The 26,050-nt window shown below is 44.7% G+C and overlaps 1 protein-coding gene across 3 annotated transcripts in view; it reads right to left on the bottom strand.

The window, feature by feature from the left end:
* MRAS (muscle RAS oncogene homolog) overlaps positions 1 to 26,050 on the bottom strand; it is a 250,194-nt gene that overhangs the window by 58,373 nt on the left and 165,771 nt on the right. The gene's annotated exons all lie outside the window — the stretch shown is intronic.

The following is a 26,050-nucleotide window of genomic DNA, read 5'->3' as shown; positions in this document are numbered from 1 at the left end:
ACAAACAAAGGAAGATCTGATTTTCTTCTGAGGGGTAAGTTAGATAGAGTATTAGGACAGAAAGATCAATTGATGATTTGAAAACAAAGTTATCTGTGGATATGGCCTTTTGTGAGGAGGTCAAATTTAGTAGCGCTTGTGGAATTTCACATTTATGTCATTTTGCCTGCCTCCACATCAGCTTCTGACTTTTTTCGTAACATAAGACATCCATACATGTACTAATTAATGTAGACGTGGAGATTAGAGGTACAGTTGTTAGCGCATCTGACCTTAATAAGTAAACTTACAAGGGGACGCGCATAGGTTGATGAATCTTTTCATCAAGATGTTCCCACCATAGATCCGGTACAGGCAGGTCAATAATCAATCAGTAACATCAATAATCAATAATAATCAATAGCATTAATAATCAATGGAGTTAATAATTATCACACACCATGACCTTTCAGTCATGAATAACCACACCTTTTAGTAAAAGTTAGAAGATTTATTTCCCTATATTAACAGTGCTAATGTCACGTAAATTAATCTAAAAATAAAATGATACACATTCAGAAACAACACTGGCTGTCCAAAGCGACAAAAGAAACGCAATCTAATCAAAGCTTGAATTATTACACATTCTAAGGGTACAGTGCAAAACAATAACAATTGCGCAAACTATATCACATACATTTAGATTCAGCAAAGAAAAGACATCAAACGTTATTCCCTATAGCAGACTTTCATTAGTGAGGAAATCCTCATCTATCACCAGATTAGCATCAGCATGTTGGGCTTCATGCAAAACAATTTAGCAAACACAAATTTGGAAAACATCTAGCTATGGCTCTATCAAAATAGTGCGGTTAGGACCTAGAAAGAAAAAGCAAAACATACCCTTGCAAGTCACATTTAGTAATTTGTATACCTCTCCTCAAATAGATCGGTAAGATAAGATAGTCTTTGTCATCAGGACATTAGTTTGGTCAGCAAAGCATCAGGATTCAGCATCAAAGTTCAGAAACGCAAAGGCTTTAACAAATAAAGTTAAGCACATCGCTTGTCAAGACGCTCAAGAAAGTAATAACTGTGACAAAAGGCAAAAGTGCAATGCAAAGGACAGATGCACAATGTCAGCTTCTTCTCAGTGCGGTCCTGTTAAGTTAAACTTCCTAAAACTAATTCCCAAGTCACTATTGGTCAAGGGATCCCATGTTCACACTTTATCCAATAAAACTAAAATTTCAAATCTATAATTTCTACTAGTACTCCGTTCACATGTCGCTGATTGGCTTTTCTTGCAAAGTCCTCATCATCTGGCTCATCAGGTAACAACATTGTTGCAGCTTATACTCCAGTCAGTGTCTTCATTGTTCTCCTCCTGAGAAAGTCAGTCTTACACACATTACACTCAATGTTACATTTAGCAAGAACAGCATCTTCTAGCAGTCAGTTCTCATGAGAAAGACTTTTAGCTACAAGCACATTTAGTCAGTACAGTGGAAAATCACAGTTTAATTCTCTGAACATCCATATTATTAAACGTTTATGGAATACAGCTTGATATGAGGCCGTGCAACTAGGTCAAGACCTCCGTGTGTTAAGGTCTACAATTAATAAGCTAATACATAATGCATAACCCTTAATATGATGCATTACTACATTAATCAAACATATGCTCAGCATTTCATATTAATAAGCCATTGATAAGTATACTTTGTGAACATTGGCGGCCACTCATCATGATCACATTTTCACATGTGTGCGTTAGTTTTCTCTATGTTAATACATTTTCTACACAAATCCATTACTCAGAATACATGAATATTCATTAATATGTTATGAAAAGCTCCTGTGCTAGCAATCCCTCCACTGATGACTAAATATGTCATCACACTAAACTATCACTCACAAATTCTAGCATCAGCTAAAATTCTGTCATTTCAATCCCTTGATACTTTTGTTCCCTTTTCGAATTTTCCCTAAACAATTTTTCCCTTTTCTTTTCTTCCCTCATCTGACCATTCTTGACCTTTTCAATTTAATCCTGTTACAGAGTTTACACATTCCTCATATTCCAATTAGGCAACCAACAACAATCAATATCCTCTGTATTATGTTCATTAAGGTCCCTTTGCCAATGTTACTGAGCCAATTTCCCACTGAGGCAAAACCCTTGCCAACTTTCTCACAATCACTTGGTTCTTCCAGTTCTTTCAAATCAGCACTTTCATTAGTCAGGATAGTAAGTAAACCTCTAATTTCTTTACGATTATCAGGAATGAATGAACAACAATGGCTAGGATTAATCATCCTAAGAACTCTGCCATCCTTCACAAAAAAAATGTGTAAAGCAAGGCGATTCTGAAGAGTCATAGCTCTTTCAGCAGCTAATTCAGTATCTATCAGGAGTATGCCTCCTGAAAAATTTGTCTGCATGTTATATACAATAGTAGACAACTTTCAAATCTTTATCGAATTCAGAACAACTCCCACTGAAGAAATCATTGCTCCAAATATATCTCACACGATACCAGAAGGAGACTCCCTCCTTTGTCTCATATGATGTAATTCAGTCACTTTCACAAACTTCTTTAAGTCATCCATTTGAAAAAATCTTTGGGAAAACTATTCCCAAATAACAGGTCCCATATCATCCTCTTGGAAGACGGTAATAAGCATTTGGACCACAGATGTAATATATCCCAGGAATTGCCAGGTCCTGTCCATTCAACAAAAATGGCCATTTACTGTGAAAAAAAAGACATGTCTACATTCATTCGTTCCCACAAACAAAGTGTCAGTGCGTGATTCAGGCCTATATATACAACTTTTCCCTACATGTTGCACATCTAGAGCTAATTTCTCTTCGGTTTTAATTGCACTATAGCCATAATAATTCTTGTAAGTCCTTTTCTCTTAGCCTTTTTCTACCTTCTCCTTCAATGCCTTTCTCCTGTCATCTGTGTGATCTAAGAAGCTCTTCACTAAAGGTGTAAGCAAGCATGTTAGATTGTTCCTGTGAGCGCAAGCTGTGCCAAATGTCAATGTAGGTTCAAAGAAATCCCTAACTAATACTATGTCATTATCCTTAGCTACTCTACTCAAATACCTAATTATAGGGACAAATGAAAACACGACATCATAATTCGAGTAGAAATACTGAATGTTCTCCTGGTTATAGAATCTTGTTGGTAGCAGACTACAACCTTTCCCATACGTTAGTGGCAGTCTATGGTAAGTAACTCCTTCCTCAACTGATGAAGGAGTCTGCTTACACACATAACAATTCCTTGCATCCATTGTCTTAACATAGACATTAGAAGAAAGTTCTCCTTGCGTATTAGTACCCTCGTGCAAATACTTCTCATCTAACCTAAACTTCTGTATTGCTGTTAGTACAGTAGTTGTCTCAAAAGCAGAAGTATGGTTGGCTCTGCTCTTATCAAGAACAGACATACCCACAATCAATACCACAAACAATATCCCACATACAATTGCCAAACCAATACTCATATATTTACAGCGTCTATCGTTTCTACCCTCTGGCTAATGTTACTCATAATCTGTAAAGTATCAGAAAGCAGAAGAGAAATTTAGGAAAACTGCAGCAAAATTTTTTAAAAAATCTTCTTTCAGCAATTACTTACAGCTCTCAGTCTTTCTTCCAGGATCCCTTGTTACAATCGGATAAGCATCTTGTCACAATCAGGTTATCAAAGTCTTTTCTGCTTACTTTCAACAGTCTCTTTTTCAAAAGAAAAATTTCTCAGATTGTTTCAACAGTTCAGTTCATCGGCTTCCTTCAGGTGCCAAAATACTGACATCAGCCAGACCTTTGCAGTAGCCCAACACCATATCATCTGTAGTGTTGACAAGTGCATTTGCAGGCACAGCTGGCAACCTCATGGCTCGGCCCATAAGGATCTCATGCGGCAACAATCCTGTCTTCCTGTTGGGTGTGTTTTTCATTGTCATCAGAGCTAAAAGCAATGCATCAGCCATTTCAGATTCGTGGCCGCACACATCTTTGCAACTCTTGACTTCAAGGTACCGTTCATCTGCTCCACTAGTCCTGATGCTTAAAGCTAGGTACCATTCATATGCTCCACTAGGCCTGATGCTTCAGGGCGGTAACTACAATGCAACTTCTGCTCAATGTTCACTGCTGCACACAGTATTTTAATTACTTCATTTTTTAAGTGACTTCCTGTTGGACCTGGCTTTTTGACAGGGACATCCCCAAACTTTTTGCCTCCTTCCTCCTATTTTTTCTGACCTGTTGTTGTTGGCTTTTGACCTCTGAGCACTTTACCACTGCTAACCAGTGCTAAAGTGCATATGCTCTCTGTGTAAATTGTACTATTGATTGGTTTATCCATGATTGACTATTTAATTTACCTGTAAGTCCCTATTAGAGTGCACTACATGTGCCTAGGGCATGTAGATTAAATGCTACTAGTGGGCCTGCAGCACTGGTTGTGCCACCCACCTCAGTAGCCCCTTAACCTTGTCTCAGGCCTGCCATTGCAAGGCCTGTGTGTGCAGTTTCACTGCCACTTCGACTTGGCATTTAAAAGTACTTGCCAAGCCTAGAACTCCCCTTTTTCTACATATAAGTCATCCCTAATGTGTGCCCTAGGTAACCCCTAGAGCAGGGTGCTGTGTAGGTAAAAGGCAGGACATGTACCTGTGTAGTTATATGTCCTGGTAGTGTAAAACTCCTAAATTCGTTTTTACACTACTGTGAGGCCTGCTCCCTTCATAGGCTAACATTGGGGCTGCCCTCATACACTGTTGAAGTGGCAGCTGCTGATCTGAAAGGAGCAGGAAGGTCATATTTAGTATGGCCAGAATGGCAATCTAAAATCCTGCTGACTGGTGAAGTCGGATTTAATATTACTATTCTAGAAATGCCACTTTTAGAAAGTGAGCATTTCTTTGCACTAAAAACTTGTTGTGCCCTTCAATCCACGTCTGGCTAGGTTTAGTTGACAGCTCCTTGTGCATTCACTCAGACACACCCCAAACACAGGGTACTCAGCCTCACTTGCATACATCTGCATTTTGAATGGGTCTTCCTGGGCTGGGAGGGTGGAGGGCCTGCCCTCACACAAAGGACTGCCACACCCCCTACTGGGACTCTGGCAGACAGGATTGAGCTGAAAGGGAACTTGGTGCATTTCTTAGAGACTCTTTGAAATCACCCCCACTTCAAAGGCACAACTTAGTATAAAACAGGGCCTCTGCCCTACCTCATCAGACACTTGCTGGAGAAGAAACCGGAACCAGAAACTACATCCTGCCAAGAAGAACTGCCTGGCTGCTCAAAGGACTCACCTGTCTGCTTTCTCCAAAGGACTGCTGTCTTGCTGTTGCCCTGCTGCCTTGCTGAACTCTTGTCTGGCTGTGAAAGTGCTCTCCAAGGGCTTGGATAGAGCTTGCCTCCTGTTCCTTGAAGTCTCAGGACCAAAAAGACTTCTGCCTTTCACGTGGACGCTCCGTGCGCCGAAAATTTCGACGCACAGCTTGTTTCGCGGCGAGAAAAACGCCGCACACCGACGCTGATCAACGCGACGCCCTCGGGACGATCGAGACTTCGACGCACAACCTCGCAAGGACAAAGCCGCCCGACTTCCAAGGAGAAATCGACGCGACGCCTACCGTGAGTGCGAAACTTTGACGCACGGCCTCGCAAGGACAACGCCGCCCGACTTCCAAGGAGAAATCGACGCGACGCCTGCCGTGAGACCAAAATTTCGACGCACGGCCTCGCAAGGACAACGCCGCCCGACTTCCAAGGAGAAATCGACGCGACGCCTACCGTGAGATCGAAACTTCGACGCGCAGCCCCGCAGAACGACGCGCAGCCGGAAAATAAGCAGGAGAATCCACGCACAGACCCGGGACATCTGGTAATCCCCGCGATCCACAAAAAGAGACTGTCTGCGCGCCGGAAAACGACGCCCGACTTCCCCGCGTGGAAAAGAACGACGCAAGTCTGTGTGTGCTGAGCGGAAAACGACGCACACACCCCTTTTTCCACGCATCTCTTCTCCTGTGGCCCTCTGAGGAGATTTCCCACCAGAAACCAGGTACTCTGTGCTTGAAAGACACTTTATTGCTTTTTAAAGACCTAAAGACTCTTAATATCACTTTTCAGTGATATCTTTACAAATTCGTATTGCAACTTTGATCGTTTTGACCTACAAGTACCCAGATAAATATTCTATATTTTTCTAAACACTGTGTGGTGTATTTTTGTGGTGTTATACTATGGTGTTGTATGATTTATTGCACAAATGCTTTACACATTGCCTTCTAGGTTAAGCCTGACTGCTCGTGCCAAGCTACCGGAGGGTGAGCACAGGCTGATTTTGGATTGTGTGTGACTTACCCTGACTAGAGTGAGGGTTCTTGCTTGGACAGAGGGCAACCTAACTGCCAACCAAAAACCCCATTTCTAACATTGGTGATCAGCGGTGAGGATAGGACTTGTGTTTGTGCAGTGACATACAGTAGCTAAGTATTTCACTACCTACCCACAGTTGAAGGTCAACTTGATTTTTTATCTCTTTTTTGACTTTTGGTCTCTGATGTCCTCCTGGATATACTATTGATATTTTGGACTTTGGATTTTGGTTTTTGCTGGTAAGATCCTATCAGAATGGGATCGCTTACCTACTTATTCTTTTTGCCTACTGACCACCTCACTAAGGCTGACCTAAGGAAGCTTTGCAGAGAATGTGGCCTTCCTGTAGCAAAGAGATCTACTAAAGCAGAGATGCTACATGCCTACATAGTCTGGGAGGAAGACAGATGGGCAGAGAGAGAGGCAGCAAGAAACCAAATGACTAAGTACCCCTCAGAGGAGGAGGAGGACGACTCAGATGAGGAAAGAGACCCAGTGAAAAAAGAATGGCTCATGGCTCAAGCACGGTGGATGGAAGAGCTAGATGAGTTTATTGAAAGGGCTGAGGCAGCAAGTCTCTTAGCCCTGGAAGAAGAAAAGATTGCAGCTCAAGAGCTGAGCTGTAAAGAGCTGAAACTGGAGGCCGGAAGGGCTGAGTCCAGTTCAGATGGTGGCAGCAAAAATCTTGCATCTAGTACTGCTGAAGAAGGGCACAAGCCCAGAGATGTGGTGCCCAACTTGAAGAAGGGAGTTGACACACCCCAGGCAGTTCAAGGGTATGAGGTAGTTCCCGTTATGCACAGGGTCCCTGAGAAGAATTGGGGAACTGGCACAGGGAGTCATATTCCTACTGGGGGGAGGGACACTTTACTGACTCTAGCAGAGAGTGACAGAGAAAAGGGTTCCCCCTGGTGGACGTCCTGGATATAGAGTGTAGAGACATCCCAGAAGAGTTTGGGTTGAGTGTCAGGGACAGACAGAAACTGTCTCACCAGTCTCAAGAGGGTGATATAGAGTGCTTTTCCAAGGCTGAGTTACTAGGTGGTTGGGTGAAGGGTACTGTGGTTAATACATGTGAAGGGCAGAGTGATGTAATTGCTGGAGAGCATATGTCTGGTCCTTATTTTCCAGAGCTACGCCAACACCAGGTGGAGTGTGAGTTCTCTGACCCCAGGGAACTTACAGTGGAGGCAGACTTTTGGGTGAGTACCAGAGAGTCTGAAGAGGCATTTGGGGGTGCTCCTGAAGGGAGTGGTCTAGGTGATTCCCGACCAAGTGAGGTGGGAGAGGATTGTAGTGTCCCAGGTAGGTCTCAGAGCCTAACCTGTACCGTAGGGCCACCTTTTGAGGGAAGCCCCGCAGTGTCAGAAGAACTTGGGGGGATGACTGTAGACAGCATCCCAACAGTTCTGGTGTCTGGCAGTACCACTCCTAGTGGGGGGGTGCAGAAGTCCAGACATAGGGTTGAGAGGGGGTGGCAGACCCCAGTGGAGGATCTTGAAAGTCAGGGGTCAGCTCTGAGAGCAGAGCCCCCCAGGAATGACCCAGGTGAGACCGTTTCTGGTTTGGGGGAAACCCAGACTCTGCCGGATGGGCAGAGGTCGGGAGACCTGCGCCAACCAGACTCTTGTGTGGCCCTTGGGGACGGCGTGTCCCTTGTGAGGGGTGAGAGTGCCCCCCAGGAAGTCCTGGCATGCCAGGCAAAGATTCAACCTCAGGGTGGTGACTCTGGGTTGGATAACCGGGTTCAGAGGTTAAACTTTGACCTGGTGGGGGGTAGATGTGCCCCCCAGAAAGTCCTGGAATGCCAGGCAATGGCTCAACCTCAGGGTGGTGACTCTGGGTTGGCTTACCAGGTGAAGAGGTCAAACTCTGACCTGGTGGGGGGTAGGTGTGCCCCCCAGAAAGTCCTGGCGTGCCAGGCAGTTGTCCAACCTCAGGGTGTCGACTCTGGGTTGGATGGCCAGGTTCAGAGGTTAAACTCTGACCTGGTGGGGGGTAGGTGTGCCCCCCAGAAAGTCCTGGTATACCAGGCAATGGTTCAACCTCAGGGTGGTGACCCTGGGTTGGAGAACCAGGCTCAGAGGTTAAACTCTGACCTGGTGGGAGGTAGGTGTGCCTCCCTGAAAGTCCTGGCCTGCCAGGCAATGGTTCAACCTCAGGGTGGTGACTCTGGGTTGGATATCCAGGTTCAGAGGTTAACCTCTGACCTGGTGGGGGGTAGGTGTGCCCCCCAGAAAGCCCTGGTGTACCAGGCAGTTGTCCAACCTCAGGATGGTGACCCTAGGTTGGAGAACCAGGTTCAGAGGTTAAACTCTGACCTGGTGGAGGGTCAGTGTGCCCTCCAGGAAGTCCTGGCGTGCCAGGCGATTGTTCTACTTCAGGGTGGTAACTCTGAGTTGAATGGCCCAGTTCAGAGGTTAAACTCTGACCTGGTGGAGGGTCAGTGTGCCCTCCAGAAAGTCCTGGCGTGCCAGGCAATTGTTCAACCTCAGAGTGCTGACTCTGGGTTGGATACCCAGGTTCAGAGGTTAAACTCTGACCTGGTGGGAGGTAGGTGTGCCTCCCAAGAAGCCCTGCTGTGCCAGGCAATTGTCCAACCTCAGGGTGTTGACTCTGGGTTGGATGACCAGGTTCAGAGGTTAAACTCTGACCTGGTGAGGGGTAGGTGTGCCCCCCAGAAAGTCCTGGCGTGCCAGGCAATTGCCCAACCTCAGGGTGGTGACCCTGGGTTGGGGAACCAGGCGCAGAGGTTAAACTCTGACCTGGTGGGAGGTAGGTGTGCCTCCCAGAAAGTCCTGGTGCGCCAGGCAATTGTTCAACTTCAGGGTGGTGACTCTGAGTTGAATGGTCAGGTGCAGAGGTTAAACTCTGACCTGGTGGAGGGTCAGTGTGCCCTCCAGGAAGTCCTGGCGTGCCAGGCAATTGTTCAACTTCAGGGTGGTGACTCTGAGTTGAATGGGCAGGTGCAGAGGTTAAACTCTGACCTGGTGGGGGGTAGGTGTGCCTCCCAGGAAGTCCTGGTTTGCCAGGCGGTGATCCAGTCTGAGGGTACAGACCCTGGGCTGGAAGACCAGGTTCAGGGTGTCCCCCCGGACCTGGAGGGAGGGGCTACTGATAACAGTGCCCCTACCATGTTGTCTTCTGAGGAGGCCACTCCTAGTTGGAGGGTGCTGGACCCCAGAAGGGAGGGCAGGGGGAGGGAAGCCTCACCCCGGGCCCTAGTCCAACCTGAAGGTACAGACCCCAGGTTGGAGGGCCAGTGGCAGGTTAACAGCCCTGCACTGGTGGAGGAATGGTACAGGGCGACTTCTGTAAGCCCCCTGGCCATGTTGGACTCTGGGGGTACCGCTCCAGGAGGGAGGGTACAAAGCCCCAGAGGGGAGGACCAGGTTCAGGCTGTCATCCCTGACCTGGTGGAAGGGAGAGTGGTTAAAGGGTGCCCAGCACCTGGGGCTACCGCCCCCCACTCTCCACAGCCACAGTGGTTGGAGAGCTTTGAGAGGCCTGGGGCCTGGCTCTCATCCCTGGCAGCTGTCAGTAATCACTGTGGCTTGCTGTCCGGGTGGATAGAGTTATCCCTGGGGAGGGGACAAGTGTCACACCCCAGGGGTAGAGTGGGCAACACCACTATGTTGGTCATGGGGGTACTATCCTGCTCCTGGGATACATCTGTGAGCAAAGTAAGGTTAGGTGCTGCACAGATGGGATCCGCAGGAAAGGAGAAAGGTTCCCCATGGATGGGCTTAGTGGGCCCTGAGAGTATGGACAGAGGGATCCAATGGGAGTCAGGAAGGCGAAGAACTGGAGCATGCCCCTGCTGTTGTGGGCCTGGGTCCTTGTTCTGTCGCCTCAAACAGGGAAGTACATCAGGATAGTGATTGTTCTCCCCTGGCTTTAGGCTGGTGGGGGGTCATGTTGGACCTGGCTTTTTGACAGGGACATCCCCAAACTTTTTGCCTCCTTCCTCCTATTTTTTCTGACCTGTTGTTGTTGGCTTTTGATCTCTGAGCACTTTACCACTGCTAACCAGTGCTAAAGTGCATATGCTCTCTGTGTAAATTGTACTATTGATTGGTTTATCCATGATTGACTATTTAATTTACCTGTAAGTCCCTATTAGAGTGCACTACATGTGCCTAGGGCATGTAGATTAAATGCTACTAGTGGGCCTGCAGCACTGGTTGTGCCACCCACCTCAGTAGCCCCTTAACCTTGTCTCAGGCCTGCCATTGCAAGGCCTGTGTGTGCAGTTTCACTGCCACTTCGACTTGGCATTTAAAAGTACTTGCCAAGCCTAGAACTCCCCTTTTTCTACATATAAGTCATCCCTAATGTGTGCCCTAGGTAACCCCTAGAGCAGGGTGCTGTGTAGGTAAAAGGCAGGACATGTACCTGTGTAGTTATATGTCCTGGTAGTGTAAAACTCCTAAATTCGTTTTTACACTACTGTGAGGCCTGCTCCCTTCATAGGCTAACATTGGGGCTGCCCTCATACACTGTTGAAGTGGCAGCTGCTGATCTGAAAGGAGCAGGAAGGTCATATTTAGTATGGCCAGAATGGCAATCTAAAATCCTGCTGACTGGTGAAGTCGGATTTAATATTACTATTCTAGAAATGCCACTTTTAGAAAGTGAGCATTTCTTTGCACTAAAAACTTGTTGTGCCCTTCAATCCACGTCTGGCTAGGTTTAGTTGACAGCTCCTTGTGCATTCACTCAGACACACCCCAAACACAGGGTACTCAGCCTCACTTGCATACATCTGCATTTTGAATGGGTCTTCCTGGGCTGGGAGGGTGGAGGGCCTGCCCTCACACAAAGGACTGCCACACCCCCTACTGGGACTCTGGCAGACAGGATTGAGCTGAAAGGGAACTTGGTGCATTTCTTAGAGACTCTTTGAAATCACCCCCACTTCAAAGGCACAACTTAGTATAAAACAGGGCCTCTGCCCTACCTCATCAGACACTTGCTGGAGAAGAAACCGGAACCAGAAACTACATCCTGCCAAGAAGAACTGCCTGGCTGCTCAAAGGACTCACCTGTCTGCTTTCTCCAAAGGACTGCTGTCTTGCTGTTGCCCTGCTGCCTTGCTGAACTCTTGTCTGGCTGTGAAAGTGCTCTCCAAGGGCTTGGATAGAGCTTGCCTCCTGTTCCTTGAAGTCTCAGGACCAAAAAGACTTCTGCCTTTCACGTGGACGCTCCGTGCGCCGAAAATTTCGACGCACAGCTTGTTTCGCGGCAAGAAAAACGCCGCACACCGACGCTGATCAACGCGACGCCCTCGGGACGATCGAGACTTCGACGCACAACCTCGCAAGGACAAAGCCGCCCGACTTCCAAGGAGAAATCGACGCGACGCCTACCGTGAGTGCGAAACTTTGACGCACGGCCTCGCAAGGACAACGCCGCCCGACTTCCAAGGAGAAATCGACGCGACGCCTGCCGTGAGACCAAAATTTCGACGCACGGCCTCGCAAGGACAACGCCGCCCGACTTCCAAGGAGAAATCGACGCGACGCCTACCGTGAGATCGAAACTTCGACGCGCAGCCCCGCAGAACGACGCGCAGCCGGAAAATAAGCAGGAGAATCCACGCACAGACCCGGGACATCTGGTAATCCCCGCGATCCACAAAAAGAGACTGTCTGCGCGCCGGAAAACGACGCCCGACTTCCCCGCGTGGAAAAGAACGACGCAAGTCTGTGTGTGCTGAGCGGAAAACGACGCACACACCCCTTTTTCCACGCATCTCTTCTCCTGTGGCCCTCTGAGGAGATTTCCCACCAGAAACCAGGTACTCTGTGCTTGAAAGACACTTTATTGCTTTTTAAAGACCTAAAGACTCTTAATATCACTTTTCAGTGATATCTTTACAAATTCGTATTGCAACTTTGATCGTTTTGACCTACAAGTACCCAGATAAATATTCTATATTTTTCTAAACACTGTGTGGTGTATTTTTGTGGTGTTATACTATGGTGTTGTATGATTTATTGCACAAATGCTTTACACATTGCCTTCTAGGTTAAGCCTGACTGCTCGTGCCAAGCTACCGGAGGGTGAGCACAGGCTGATTTTGGATTGTGTGTGACTTACCCTGACTAGAGTGAGGGTTCTTGCTTGGACAGAGGGCAACCTAACTGCCAACCAAAAACCCCATTTCTAACACTTCCCCTATCTGATTCTAAAGAGATCGGAAACCCGAAACATGATATCAGTTCCCTAAGCGGTAGTTTCACTACTGTGAGACTGTCATTTCTTCGTGTAGGGTAAGCTTCAATCCAGTGACTAAAAATACAAACAATCACCAACACATATCTCAACCCTCCACACACAGGCATCTCAATAAAATCCATCTGCATTCTGCTGAATGGACCTCCTGCTCTTCCAGTGGGCTCAAATTAACCACTGTTCCTTTACCCGCGATGATTTGCTGGCAAATGACGCAACAATGGCAAACTGCTTCAGCAACTTGTCTAAGCCTTGGACTGAACCAATCGAGCTTGGACAAACGAATCATGGCATCTCTCCCAACATGGGCTTGACCATGATAATACCTAGCCATTTGAGACAACAGACTATTAGGCAAAACTATGAACGTTTCTCCTCCCTGTCAACATTTTCAGTTCTTCTAATGTATCAATTATTATCAATGCAGAACTTGGACATGTTTCATCTTCTTCGGGTAACAATTCCCACTTATCTTTGAACAATATACAGTTCAGTGTGCAAAACCTTGCGACTTGATCCGCATATCCATTTCCTAATGACATGAAGTCCTGCGACTTCAGATGTGCACTGCATTTTACCATGGCAATCTTTTCCGGCATTTGAATAGCATACAACAGATCTCTAATTCTCTCACCATTTCTCACTAGTGAACCAGAAGAGGTCATGAAACCTCTTTGTGACTGCAACTGGCCAAAATCATGGACTATTCCAAATCCATACTGGCAATCAATATAGATTGTAACTTTTAGCTGAGCAGAAACATGGCACTCTCTAGTAAGGGCTACCAGTTCCGCACTTGGGCAGAATATACTCCTTGAAGCCAATAAACTTCCAGGATACCAGTAATTGTACACACGGCATATCCTGCTCTCAGTGTCCCTATATTGACTCTTAGAAAAGAACCATCAACAAAGATAATTTAGTCATTCTCTCCCAATCGAGTATCTCTAATATCAGGTCTCGGTTTTGTGCACAAGTCTGTTACTTCCAGACAATCACGTTCACAATCCTCCAATTTCTCAATTACAACATTTTCATTAGGGAGTAAGGTTGCTGGGTTCAGCACTGTACATCTTTTCAATGACACATTTGGTGACCCCAGAATACTCATTTCATATCTGGTCAATCTTGCACCAGTCAAATATTGGGTCTTGGTGCGGGTAAGTAGAATCTTAATAGAGTGAGGGACCATTAGAATCAAAGGACGTCCCATCATAAAGCTTTTAATGCCTTTACACTATGTAAGGCTTTGTCCAACCGCTGCAACTGCAAGCAAACAACTTGGTAACGCTGCTGCAAATGGGTCCAAAATAGCTGAAAAATATACTACTGGGCGGTTCATACCTCCATGGACCTGTGTCAAGAGAGACAAAGAACATGCATCATGCTCATGACAAAACAATGTGAAAGGCTTCATGTAATCAGGCACATCCAAAACTGGAGCCTTACACAGACTCTCTCTCAATTCAGTGAATCGTTTAATTCCAGCCTGGTCTAACACTATGGGATCGGTGCCTTCTTTATGAGTCAGCTTCTGTAATGGCCTTGAACTGACTGAAAAAGTGAGAATCCATTGGCGGCAGTAACCTACCATCCCTAGAAACATACTGACATCTATCTGTGTGGTCGGGGGATTCATTTGCAATATGGTTGCAATATGGTTGTAACCCTTTCTCTGGATATCTTTCTCGATCCCTTCTCAATCTGGTGACCCAAGTATTTCACTTCTTTCTGATAGTATTGCAATTAAGCGGCGACACTTTATGACCATTCTTTTCCAAATGGTTCAGCAAGGCAATAATGTCATACTTGCACTCGTCCCTTGTTTTGGACACAATCAGCAAGTCATCAATGTACTGTACCTAGGTAGATTGGCAAGGCAATTCCAACGACAAATTCTCTTTCAAGATCTGATTGAATATGGAAAGTGACTCTGAAAACCCTTGAGGAATTCTGCACCAACAATAAACTTGGTCCAAAAAATTGAAACAAAAGCGAAATTGGCTATCCTAATGAAGAGGCACAGAAAAGAAGGCTCGTGACAAGTCAATGACAGTGAACCACTCAGCATCGTATGAAATCTGAAACATTATCACAGCTGGATTTGGCACCACGGGGCAACATTTAACACAATGTCATTTATTTTTCTCAAATCCTGGACAATTCTAACTTTCCCACAGAGCTTTTGCAAACCCATTATCGGGGAATTACATGGGCTGCTCAATACTTCCTTCAAAACTCCTTGTTTTACAAAGTCTGCAATTATTTGGGCAACCTTCATAAGAACATTTTGTGGCATGTGGTACTAGGGAATTTGAGGAAAAACTGCATTCGGCTTTACAGTATCTTTAATTGGCTCAACTCCCTTTATCAGACCTATCTCCTTTCCTGTCAGATCCCACACCTTTTCCTTAACCGTTCCCTCTAATCAGGATGAAGCTCCTTCACCGTAAACACGGGAAGAAATCAATCATAGGGTATTCATCATTTGTAGTCTCACATTCTTACTCTGGGGCTTGGTTATGTTCCTCATCACTGTTCATCTGAATTTCAATTCCATCATTTGAACAAGTAATTGAGCATTTTGTTTTACACAGCAAGTCTCTTCCCAGTAGGGTTACTGGACTTGAATCACAGACTACGAATTTGTGCAATCCCTGGAAGTTGCCAATTTTAACCTGAACTGGGTCTGTAATCTGGTTGGTCAAATACTGATTCGCTACCCCTACAATCTGAACTGTTTTACCTGAACGGGGCAAGTTTGGAATTTCTGCACTTCTCACTGTAGAGCGTGTAGCTCTTGTGTCAACCAAGAATGAAACTCTGTGACCCATAACTTTTCCCTTCACATATGGACCTCTCTGATCTACTTCTAAGGTGGGTGGTTGCAAGCACACATGGATCCTCATCTGAACTTTCACTCCCCCAATCATTGTTTATTCCATTCTCACTGTATAATGGGAATTGGTGTATGTGTTATTACTTTGGTTAAGCTTCTGACCTGTGACCTGTTGAGAAATAATCACTTGCTGCTGTTCCATTGTGGCTTGAGGTACTTGAATTTGCTGTCTAGGTACCATGGGAACCTGTTGCTGCATTGGCTGCAACTGTGTCATTTGTACATGTGGCATTTGCACCTGCTGCATGGGTTGAAAATTCTGCACTTGATACACCTAATTTTTAAATTTTGGATTAGGACCCCTCGTTCTCGGTTCTCTCATGTTCTGGAATGAATTTATGTCATTAGTCTGCTGAACAACACCTTCCTGCACCAACATGGGACACTCCCATTTCCAATGTCCGACGGCTCCACAAACGTGATAAGGTGACAATTTCTTCATTCCCTGCACATCATTCTGAACCACTACAGTACCCAAGTCAGGACAGCAATTCATATTACCTCCGTGACCTCTACCTCTCATCTGGGGCTGAAACACCATGTTTCCCTGCCCCTGCTGCGGTAGCTGTTGTGGAAAATTCACTTGCATGCCTATCTGAGCAGCTTTAATATGCATCACCATTGCCTTTCCTTTCAACTTTCTCTGCTTCAATTCAATTTCATCACTACATTATATGGCGTACTGCAACACCTCATCAATCGGCTTGACTTGCCAGCAAATAAAATGACTCTTAATCACCTGGCTAATTTCAGGCTTCAGTCCTTCCACAAATCTGAACACAAAATGAATCATGTCCTTCGCTTCAATTGTCTCTGTAGCACTGTAATGCTTAAACGCCTGTAACAATCTCTCATAATACACATGTATCGACTCCTTTGCTTCCTGAGCTGTCCTGTCAATTCTCTGCCAATCAATGTTGTTGGCCGAAATTCTCACTTTCAAAAATTCAATCACCGTATTGTAATATTTCATTACCTCAGGAGATGGTGCACCGGTACTTCTGTCTCTCGCTGGTTCTCGTGTTGGCCAATCTACACTCCTCTTACACTCTATCCACAGGTCAGCTGGGACTATATTCTCTAGTAATGTGTTTAGATCCTCCCACAGGCACTTTACAAGTTTCACAAACCTATCTGCTGGTACCACTCTACTGGCTTCTCCCTCAATTTTGGATAATCATTTGTAAATGATAGAATATCACTTCTGCTCCAAGGGACATCAATGAAATTCCCTCCTGGAACCTCTTTAATTGGTAACATTTTCACTGGATCCTGACCTTGCTGCACATTTGCAGTCAGCTCCACAGAATCCCTTTTCCTTTTGTCTCTTTTCTTTCCCCATCTGCCTTCCCACTTGCCTAATGCTCCCCAAGTCTGGGCCCTTTGAAGCAATTCTCTAAGGTGAGCTTTCATTCCGGGAGATCTCATGTGTTCAAAATCTTTAGTCTCGAAATCTAATCTGTAACACCTTTTCAAATGCTTAGTTTTCTCTATTTCTATGCCTTACTTCTCTGCCAGATCTGCTAGCTTCTGATGCACATTGCTCACTTCCCTTGTAATCTTTGGGCACAAATATATCAACTCTGCTTCTGTGTAGGATTCTAACCTGTTTACACCCATAGTTACTTCAATGAGCTCACCCGCTTCCAATCTTAGTCTAGCATAGTTCAAACACTCTTCTCCCTTAGGAGCACTCTGTGGGGTATTTAGCTTGTCTAACCATTCAGTCAACTGCTGAGCAGTCAAACCTTGCAATGAGATGTTACTGGCTTGGACAGATGTCACCTGCTGTGCAACTGCATTCGGGTTCTGCGATGTCAGCAATTTCAAGCTCTGGCTAACATTTGACCCTACCATAGTATCTGGAAGTACTCTGAGTGGAAAAGTTCTAACAGTGACCTCGATCCATCAAAGGTCTGTCCCTAAGGAGAAACTACCAGAGTGTTTTTGTTATGTCCTCTCCCCATTGCATTCTTTGACATCACACCCTGTTCACATCCGCAGGGTTTCTTCTGTGCAAATAAGGGTACGTCTGGATCAACAGTAATAGGTACAAATATAGCATCTGGAGTTGGTCTGGTATGTGGGTTCTGTGGGAGAGTAACTCCCATGCTCTGATTCATCATTGAAGACATATCTGACTGTGTACCTGTTACCGGAGTGAATCTTGGCATTACCTGCAGCTGCACTTGGGGCAGTAAAAGTGGAGTTGGTTCTTTCTGAACTAACATCGGTCTTGGGAAAACCACTTCCGTAGGCACCATTAAGTTTGAAGTCGTTTCCATAATGGGCACATCAGGGTAAATTCTCTGAACTGTGGCGGTTGCACCTGATTTTGTACTACTGGAGCATTAGGCGGATTAAGACTACCCTGCATTGTACTCTGTTTCAGGCTAGTATTAATCTGCATCGGACTCACTGTCCCATTAACCTGTGTCTGAGCTGTAGGATCAGCACTGATGCTCGGATCACTCTCATGTGCTGCATAGGGTGGTAGACAATTTCTCAATAACTGTAAAATAAATTCATCATCATCTGATTCTTCCTCCACTGTTGAAGGCTTCATAGCCTCCCTATTTTTGGTCGGACTTTTGCTAGTCTTTTCTAGTAGCTTTCCTTCCGTCCTTCTCATTGTCCTGCCTAATTGTTGGAAACAACTTAATTCCGTGCAAAGTCTCCGTTCTCCAAACTCTCTGAGCACTGTCCCACCTAGCCTCTGTTAAAGTCTTTTCTGCCTTTCTCATTCTCCTCTCAAATTTCTGTTGCTGTCTGGCTACTAGCTCCCAGATCGCTAATGTCTCAAACTGTGCTGGTCTCGGAAGGGGCTTCGATTCATATAGCAACATCCTTAAATGCCCTAAAACCCTCAAATTGAACGTCTCATTTGTAAGAAATGCTAAGCTCCCATCCTTCTCTGTCACTGTGCACCATTGCTTTAGCCAAAGACATGGTGAGACACCCTTTTCTTCCATTACAATATAAGCTGGTGTACCTTCTTGCGGTGTAGCCTCGCCTATACTCATTGTAATATACGTATCTCCCCTTAAAGCACTCTTTAAAGCCTTGAAAAATGTCTTCTTTGTCATCAAAATTCGTTTCATTGCGTGGAGCGCCAAATGATATGCCTTTATAGAAGAATTCAATACTGTTATCAAAATGAGCTTCTCAAGGGTTGCATGCTCTACTGCTTTCTCTAGTGTAATCGTAAAATGCTCAACGTGTCCATTGGCCTGTGGCCATAAAGGTGGAATCTTTTAATGCTTTTTTTTCTGGTGCCCCAGAAATTCTTGACATTCTTTAATGTTGAAAGGTGGGCCATTGTCAGAAAGATGCCATCAAGTTTTTCAATGACTTGTTTGTGAGTCATAGATGAGAGATCTTCAACCAGTGGGAAACATGAGTATTCATCAACAATCACCATTAGATGACGTCCACTGTCAAGTGGACCAAAGAAATTAATGGCTAGTTTCTCCCATGCATGTTTAGGAAGTTCTGATAGGTTCAAAGTATGTTGAGTATCACTGGTAGAAAGGCAGTTGCATAGATGACAGTTCTTGAGTTCCTTTTCAATTCTTTCGTCTATGTATGGAAACCAAACTCGGTCTCGAAGAGCTCATTTTGTGGCAGCAATAACACGATGTCCTTTGTGAGCACTCCCTTTCCAAAATGAACTCCTTTGGAAATGCTTCCTTTGTCCTTGATGGTTTTATATGCCTCAACAAATTCCTGCAGGGCAGAGCCAGCACGCATGAGCTTGAAACCTGCTATGGGCATCGGTTTCCAGCTCACCTTATGATACACATTGTGCTTGCATCTTCTCATCTGGTAGTTGTGTGACGAGTACCGGCAGTATGTGTAACAGGACGGCACTGTGTGATTTGACAGGTCTGCAACAGTAAAACTGGAGTTATCTTTCACAGACATTTGGGGCCTGATTACAACCTTGGTGGATGGGATACTCTGTCACAAATATGACGGATATCCTGTCCGCAGTATTACAAATTCCATTATATCCCATGAAACTTGTAAAACGGTGGGCGGGATATCCGTCACGTTTGTGATGGAGTATCCCATCCCCCAAGGTTGTAATCAGGCCCTTAGTCTTCATGGCTTACAACTGGAAATACAGAGTCCAAGCACACACCACAAGATACAACACATTAGTTTACAAAGCCCAATTGCCAGTAATGCCCGAACCATGCCCCATGAACTCACACTTGTAGCAGTCCAAATATGGAACGTTCTTTCCCTAGAAACCTCCAGCGGCAGAATCCTTCTACCATTACACAACAGAAAGGTCCTAAATGCGTGAAGAACTGGGATTCATTAGAAGGCTCACCTCCGTTAGTGGCATGATCAGGAAGCGTTTTCTAAGAGTTTTGGACTCCAACTTTGAACGTACCTATTACTAAGAATGGCGCTAAGCAATTTTCAGCTGGAATACTCACCATACATAGAGAAGACAATTTTTGGCGTATTACATTTATTTGGTCTCACTACTAGGTGGCACCCTTTATATGCCATTACTTGCCTTTTAAAAACGCAGACTCATGGAGTGACTTACATCTGAAGTTCCACGTATAAGAAACACAGATTGAAATAAAAACTTTTTAAAAGTAATTTCTGAGTCAAAAACATTGGGAAGCACATGAATGCTTCAGTCAACCCTTATAACCACCTTACTTTTCGCAATCGCTTTATATCAAATCAAAAATGATAAATTGCTTAATTGCCTGCCACTCCTATTCTGACAACTCCAGTTTGACATCAATCTGTGGATGACTGCCACAAACCACGTTGATAAGTAGTCGAGTACTCTGAAAAAGCAGATGCAAATTCTATAGCAAGTCATATGCGTAAGATAAACAACAAACAATAACTTTGCTTGTTATCATTGCACTTGAGTTACGTCATTGAATGAATTTTTTCAACAAAGGCAATTTGCTTAGAGGATGTTAGTAAACAGAAAGATCCAGAACGTTTTAGAAACTAAACCATGTAGACCGTGGAGGGCCTTATGATACAGATTTTAGGTACCTGAGCACATCGGTTGGACTTAATGTGAACTGTCCACTATAAATTTAAAATACAGAGGTTTTCGAAGCATTAGGAGAATTATGAACACAGAACCAGGGAGTGTGAAATAATAATGTCTAAATAGTTTTTTGTGGGAAAATTCTACTGCAAAGGTCAGGTTTCAATGATTAATTACCCCAACCGACCCTACATTTTGCAAACTTTTCAGCTGCATTCTATAGAATGCTGTTTTTTTAGCTTGAGATGCATCTTCTTGCCAAAAATAAACACGAGAGTGTATTTCGGGCTAAATAGTACAGCAACATGCCAATGTCATTATTTTGCATAATAATGCGTAATTTTGGATACTTTTTTGGGCATTCCTCATAGTTTTCTCAGAGGAAGTTGCATGAAGTTCACCCAGGCCTAAGACTGTGAAGTGTACAAGAAGTGTGAGATGCACAATGTCTGAGAAAAACATACTGATCAGCGCTCTGATCAACCTTTGCAGCTTCACAATCAGCGAAGAGGATGGGCACCTGGGGCCCTATTACGGATAGGGCACGGTTTTCCTCTTTGCACCATTGTGCACCTTTAAATAGGTGCACTGTGGGCAAACAGAGAAAGTGCACTCTCTTACATTGAATGCGCTGCCCTCGAAGTAGGAGCAAACTTGTAGTGCCCTGGGGCAGGGCATTCAAGTGAAATATGGAGTGACTGCTTTAAAGCAGCTCCATGTTTCACTGTGCAGGCAGCGGCAGCTCCTCCATTAGGGCGGAGGAGCGTTGCCCTTCCACCAGCAGTGGCAGCTGCAAACCTTTTACCAAAAAATTATAATAAACTTTGTTTATTATCGTTGTTTGGTATAAGGGGCGGGCCACAGGCTGTGACGAACACTGAACTCCCCCTCAGTGTGCATGTATGTTTGGCTGGCTGTCTCAGTAGGCTCTCTCCAGCCCAGCCACACAGTTGCCAGGCTGGAGAGAGCATGCACAGGCTTCCAGTCTACCAGAGAGCGCCCTGGCCGGGTGATCCAAGCCAATCCTAACACTTCTCTGAGCAGTGTAAGGATTGGCCGAAGGGCAAGCTGGGAGCCTGTGCCTGCAGCAGAGGAGTGGGTGGAGTGGTGCAGCGGCGATCGAAGTCAGTGTTTTTCTTTACTTACTATTGGCTTAATGTTTATTAACCCCCACACCTCCGCGTGCTGCCCCTTCTGGTCACCGCAAGCTGTGACTGTGTGAGGGCGGCCCATGTCTGCCCTTTCAAGAGCGATTACCAATACTCTGACAGACAGGCGGAATAAGTGACTGCACCAGCCTGCAAGGGGATGTCTCAGTGTTCCATAGGATTCCCTTTCCCCATCCAGAGGCTGTCATCAGGTTGTGCACTGAGAGTGTGCCACTTTACTGTTGTACTCCTTCAATGCACCTCCTGACAGCTTCTTTGCTTTTGCTTCTGCATCATTAATACGGCATGGATGCAGAGGTAAAGAGATTTCCTCATTTGCCACGCCCCCACGCAAATGTGGGAATGTCCTCTTGAGATAGAGCTAGCTCACATGTAGCACCAGTGCTATCTGTTTTACAGAAGGGGCCGTACAGGCATCTGCGGCTCTTTCTGTAATACTAAAGTGCACCAGGAGCACACAAAGCGGGCGCATATGCCCGTCGTGCCCCAAGGGCACTTTCTGTAATATGGCCCTTGAAAGGCAACCTGAAAACCTCACTTACTCACAAAGCATTAATAATCAGTCCATAATCAGTACTGTCACACAGTATGTCTCATCTTTCTGCCCAAGATTGTGTTCATACTGCTTCTTATTCCTATAAGCTTTCACAGCTCTCGTCACTGCTAGACTGAAGCTTATAAATCTCAGTTTTCTTATTGTTGTGCAGCTTCCGACCTTTCCATTGCCATAGTGGCTGCTCCACTCAACTTTCTGACCTCACTCATATTAATCTTGAGATTAACCATGACACCAGTACAAGCATCTCTTTTCTCAGTATTTATTAGCACTAGAACTTTAAAATCATCCTTTTCTCACTTTTTGGACAACAGAGTAAGCACATAGATACACTATCCCAGCATGGCGCTCATCAAAGTTTTGAGCTTTGAGGTGAGCTTCGACTTAGAGATGGAATAAATTCCTCAAAATCTGCAGACATCCACAGGTACTCTCCTTAAGGTGGGACATTTTAATGCCAGATCCTTTCCTAAACAGGCAGTATTGATATGACACTATTGATTATTTTTTACTATATTCTCTTTTTGTGAATGGAACCTGGCTCATGTCCAACATATTGGCATTTTTCATGGAAGCTAGTCCGCCATACCACCATTTTGTCTACGTGGACAAAGATGCCTACAAGCATGGAGATGGAATAGCTTAGCCCTAGACCTATTATCATCTCACAAGAAATTACAGAGGGTTAAAGCCCGCCCACTGCTGAATATTGGCTAGCTATATTGTCATAATCATTTGCTCACGTAGTCAGAGCCTTGCCTTATACCTCATGTGTTTTTCCTTCCATTGAGGGATATCCTCTTTACTTATGCCGTCCCACTGCTCATTTTTAGAGAACTACTTTTTAATTTTTGCCTATGCAGTCCACAAGAGTGCATGTGTTTTCCAGCTGTCTCCCTCATGTGCCTCTCTTCCCACCTACGCTTGTGTGCTCTCTCTTGCCCCTGTGCTTCTCTCCTCCACATTGCTCTCTCTCACTCATGTGCTGCTTTCCCCTAGCCCCTCGCTTATCCCTGAGGTTCTCCACCCCCTGCACTCCACATTGCTCTCTCACCTGTGTTTTCCTCACTCACCCTCCATGTTGCTTAGCCCCCTTTGTGATTCTTCCACCCCACCTATGTGTTGCTCTTCTCTACCTGTGCCCTATGTAATGCTTTCCCCATGCGTGCCCTCCATCAAGCTTTCCCACTTACTCTCTTCGGGTTGCTAGTTGCTTTTACTCCTGCCCTCCATGCTGCTTCCAAACACCCACTTTTGGAAAAAAAGTGCTTTTTTTCTGTAGCAACCTCCGCAGCCTGGGTACCCACCAATGACTAAGCTACACAGAGAGGTGTAAACCACATGTCTTTTTTCCTTTGCATGCACCTGTAGACTCTAACATTCTAAACCAACCTTTCAATACATTCTATTTTAGAGATTATGTCACACAGAAACAAAGTACTTTAGAAGCCAGGAAGGTTTCACTCTAAAACATGCAAGTCACTACATTTCCCCCTCTGTTAAATGAATAATTACAATTTTTAGAAAATTAGTAGACACACACATGTACATAGAAACATGTACAACTATATCAATCTTCATGGCACTCTGATTATACGACCCGATCTGGTAACTGTAAGCTGTAAGCTGTCATCTTCAATGCCAGAGATTGCCAAGGATGGTAGAGAGGCAGTAGCAGTCACTGGATTTTCAGAGTCAGTCTTTTTTTCACCACTGGGCAGCCACCATGTGTCCTTTGGTAGACAGCACTTGAAAAGTTTCAACATCATAAGGAGCATCAGAGTTTCATTTTCCCATGTGTTGGGCGATCACCAAATCTCCTTTTCTAAATGAGATGTCTTTTGCATGTTGCCTCTTGTCTGCATAAGCTTTCATTTTCTGCTTGTTAACCGAGTCCCTTGTATGAATCATGTTTTCACTTTTATCTCTCTGGGCGGTCCATTGAGATAACTTGGTTGTCATTGCTCTCCCGAACATCAAAGTCACAGGACCTTCACCTTTCATTGAGTGGAGCGCCAAATGATATGCCTTTATAGAAGAATTCAATACTGTTATCAAAATGAGCTTCTCAAGAGTTGCATGCTCTACTGCTTTCCCTAGTGTAATCGTAAAATGCTCAACGTGTCCATTGGCCTGTGGCCATAAAGGTGGAATCTTTTGATGCTTTTTTTTCTGATGCCCCAGAAATTCTTGACATTCTTTAATGTTGAAAGGTGGGCCATTGTCAGACTTTACAATGGCTGTTATGCAGCTGGTCGCAAAGATGCCATCAAGTTTTTCAATGACTTGTTTGTGAGTCATAGATGAGAGATCTTCAACCAGTGGAAAACATGAGTATTCATCAACAATCACCATTAGATGACGTCCACTGTCAAGTGGACCAAAGAAATGAATGGCTAATTTCTCCCATGCATGTTTAGGAAGTTCTGATAGGTTCAAAGTATGTTGAGTATCACTGGTAGAAAGGCAGTTGCATAGATGACAGTTCTTGAGTTCCTTTTCAATTCTTTCGTCTATGTATGGAAACCAAACTCGGTCTCGAAGAGCTCATTTTGTGGCAGCAATAACACGATGTCCTTTGTGAGCAACTTTAATTACTTTCAGTCGCAGACTCTCCGGAATCAGGATGTTTGACTGTTGCAGTGTAACTCCTTTCTGAGTTATGGACAATTCATCTTTGACATTGTTTGTATTTTTTATATTTTCCATAATTATTGAAAGGTCGAGTGCGTTTGATCCACAACTGATGTGTAATTACATCTTTTAGCTTTAGAAGATCACTATCATGGCTCGTGGCAGTGACATTCTGGGCTAACGATATAGCAGCTGGTGTTCTTGACTTTACAATGAAAGTAGTGTAGGCCTCATCTGTCTTTTATGGAGTAGTCTGACCTTGTACAGGCACTCTTGAAAAGTAGTCACCAGGATTCTGATCCTTTCCTGGAAGATACGCAATTGTATAATTGTACTCTTGTAACCGTAGACCCCATCATTCAATATGAGGAGATATCATGGCTCTTGGATTGCCAAAGGTGGTCAGCAAAGCTTGATGATAAAATATCAGCGTAAAAGGCTTCTATACTGGAATAGATGGAAAAGCCCATACCAGAACCAAACTTTCTTTTCAGGTTGTCAGTAAGCACGTTCTGTTTGGGACAATCTTCTACTAGCATAGGCCACAATATGCCACTGAGCATTTGGGCGTCCACTATGCTGTGCAAGGATAGCGCCTAACTCAACCAGGCTAAAGTAGACTGCAACCTCTGTATGAAGCTTTAGATTGAAGTATGCCATTTCAGTAGCATTTTCAATGGCATGTTTGATTATCTTGAAACTTTTCTCATATTCTTGTGACCACTGAAAAGAAACATTTTTCTTCGTCAACTCTCGGAGTGGAGCACTAACTGTGGCAAAGTCTTGTATGTAGCATTAATAGTAACTGGCCATGCCAACAAAAGACCGTTCCATTGCAACATGTTGAGGGGGATCAGCATTTAATGGAGCTTGTACTTCAGCAGGATCAGGCGTCATACCCCCATCAGAAAAGGTATGTCAAAGAACTTCAGTTTTGTCTTGTTGAACTCACACTTACCTGGATTCAAAGTCTAACCTGCATCGCTGAGTAAATACATACTTGTGTGAGAGCTCTATCATTTAGCTTCAAAAATTAATTTCATCGCTATAATTAATGGCATTCACAGCAGACTGTATGATACATCGAATGACATCTTGGAAACAATCTGCAGACAATGACACA

This window comes from Pleurodeles waltl, chromosome 3_1, assembly GCF_031143425.1.
Source record: "Pleurodeles waltl isolate 20211129_DDA chromosome 3_1, aPleWal1.hap1.20221129, whole genome shotgun sequence".
Lineage (NCBI taxonomy): Eukaryota > Metazoa > Chordata > Amphibia > Caudata > Salamandridae > Pleurodeles > Pleurodeles waltl.
Note: the sequence above shows the minus strand (reverse complement) of the source record. Positions and strands in the feature narration are given on the sequence as shown.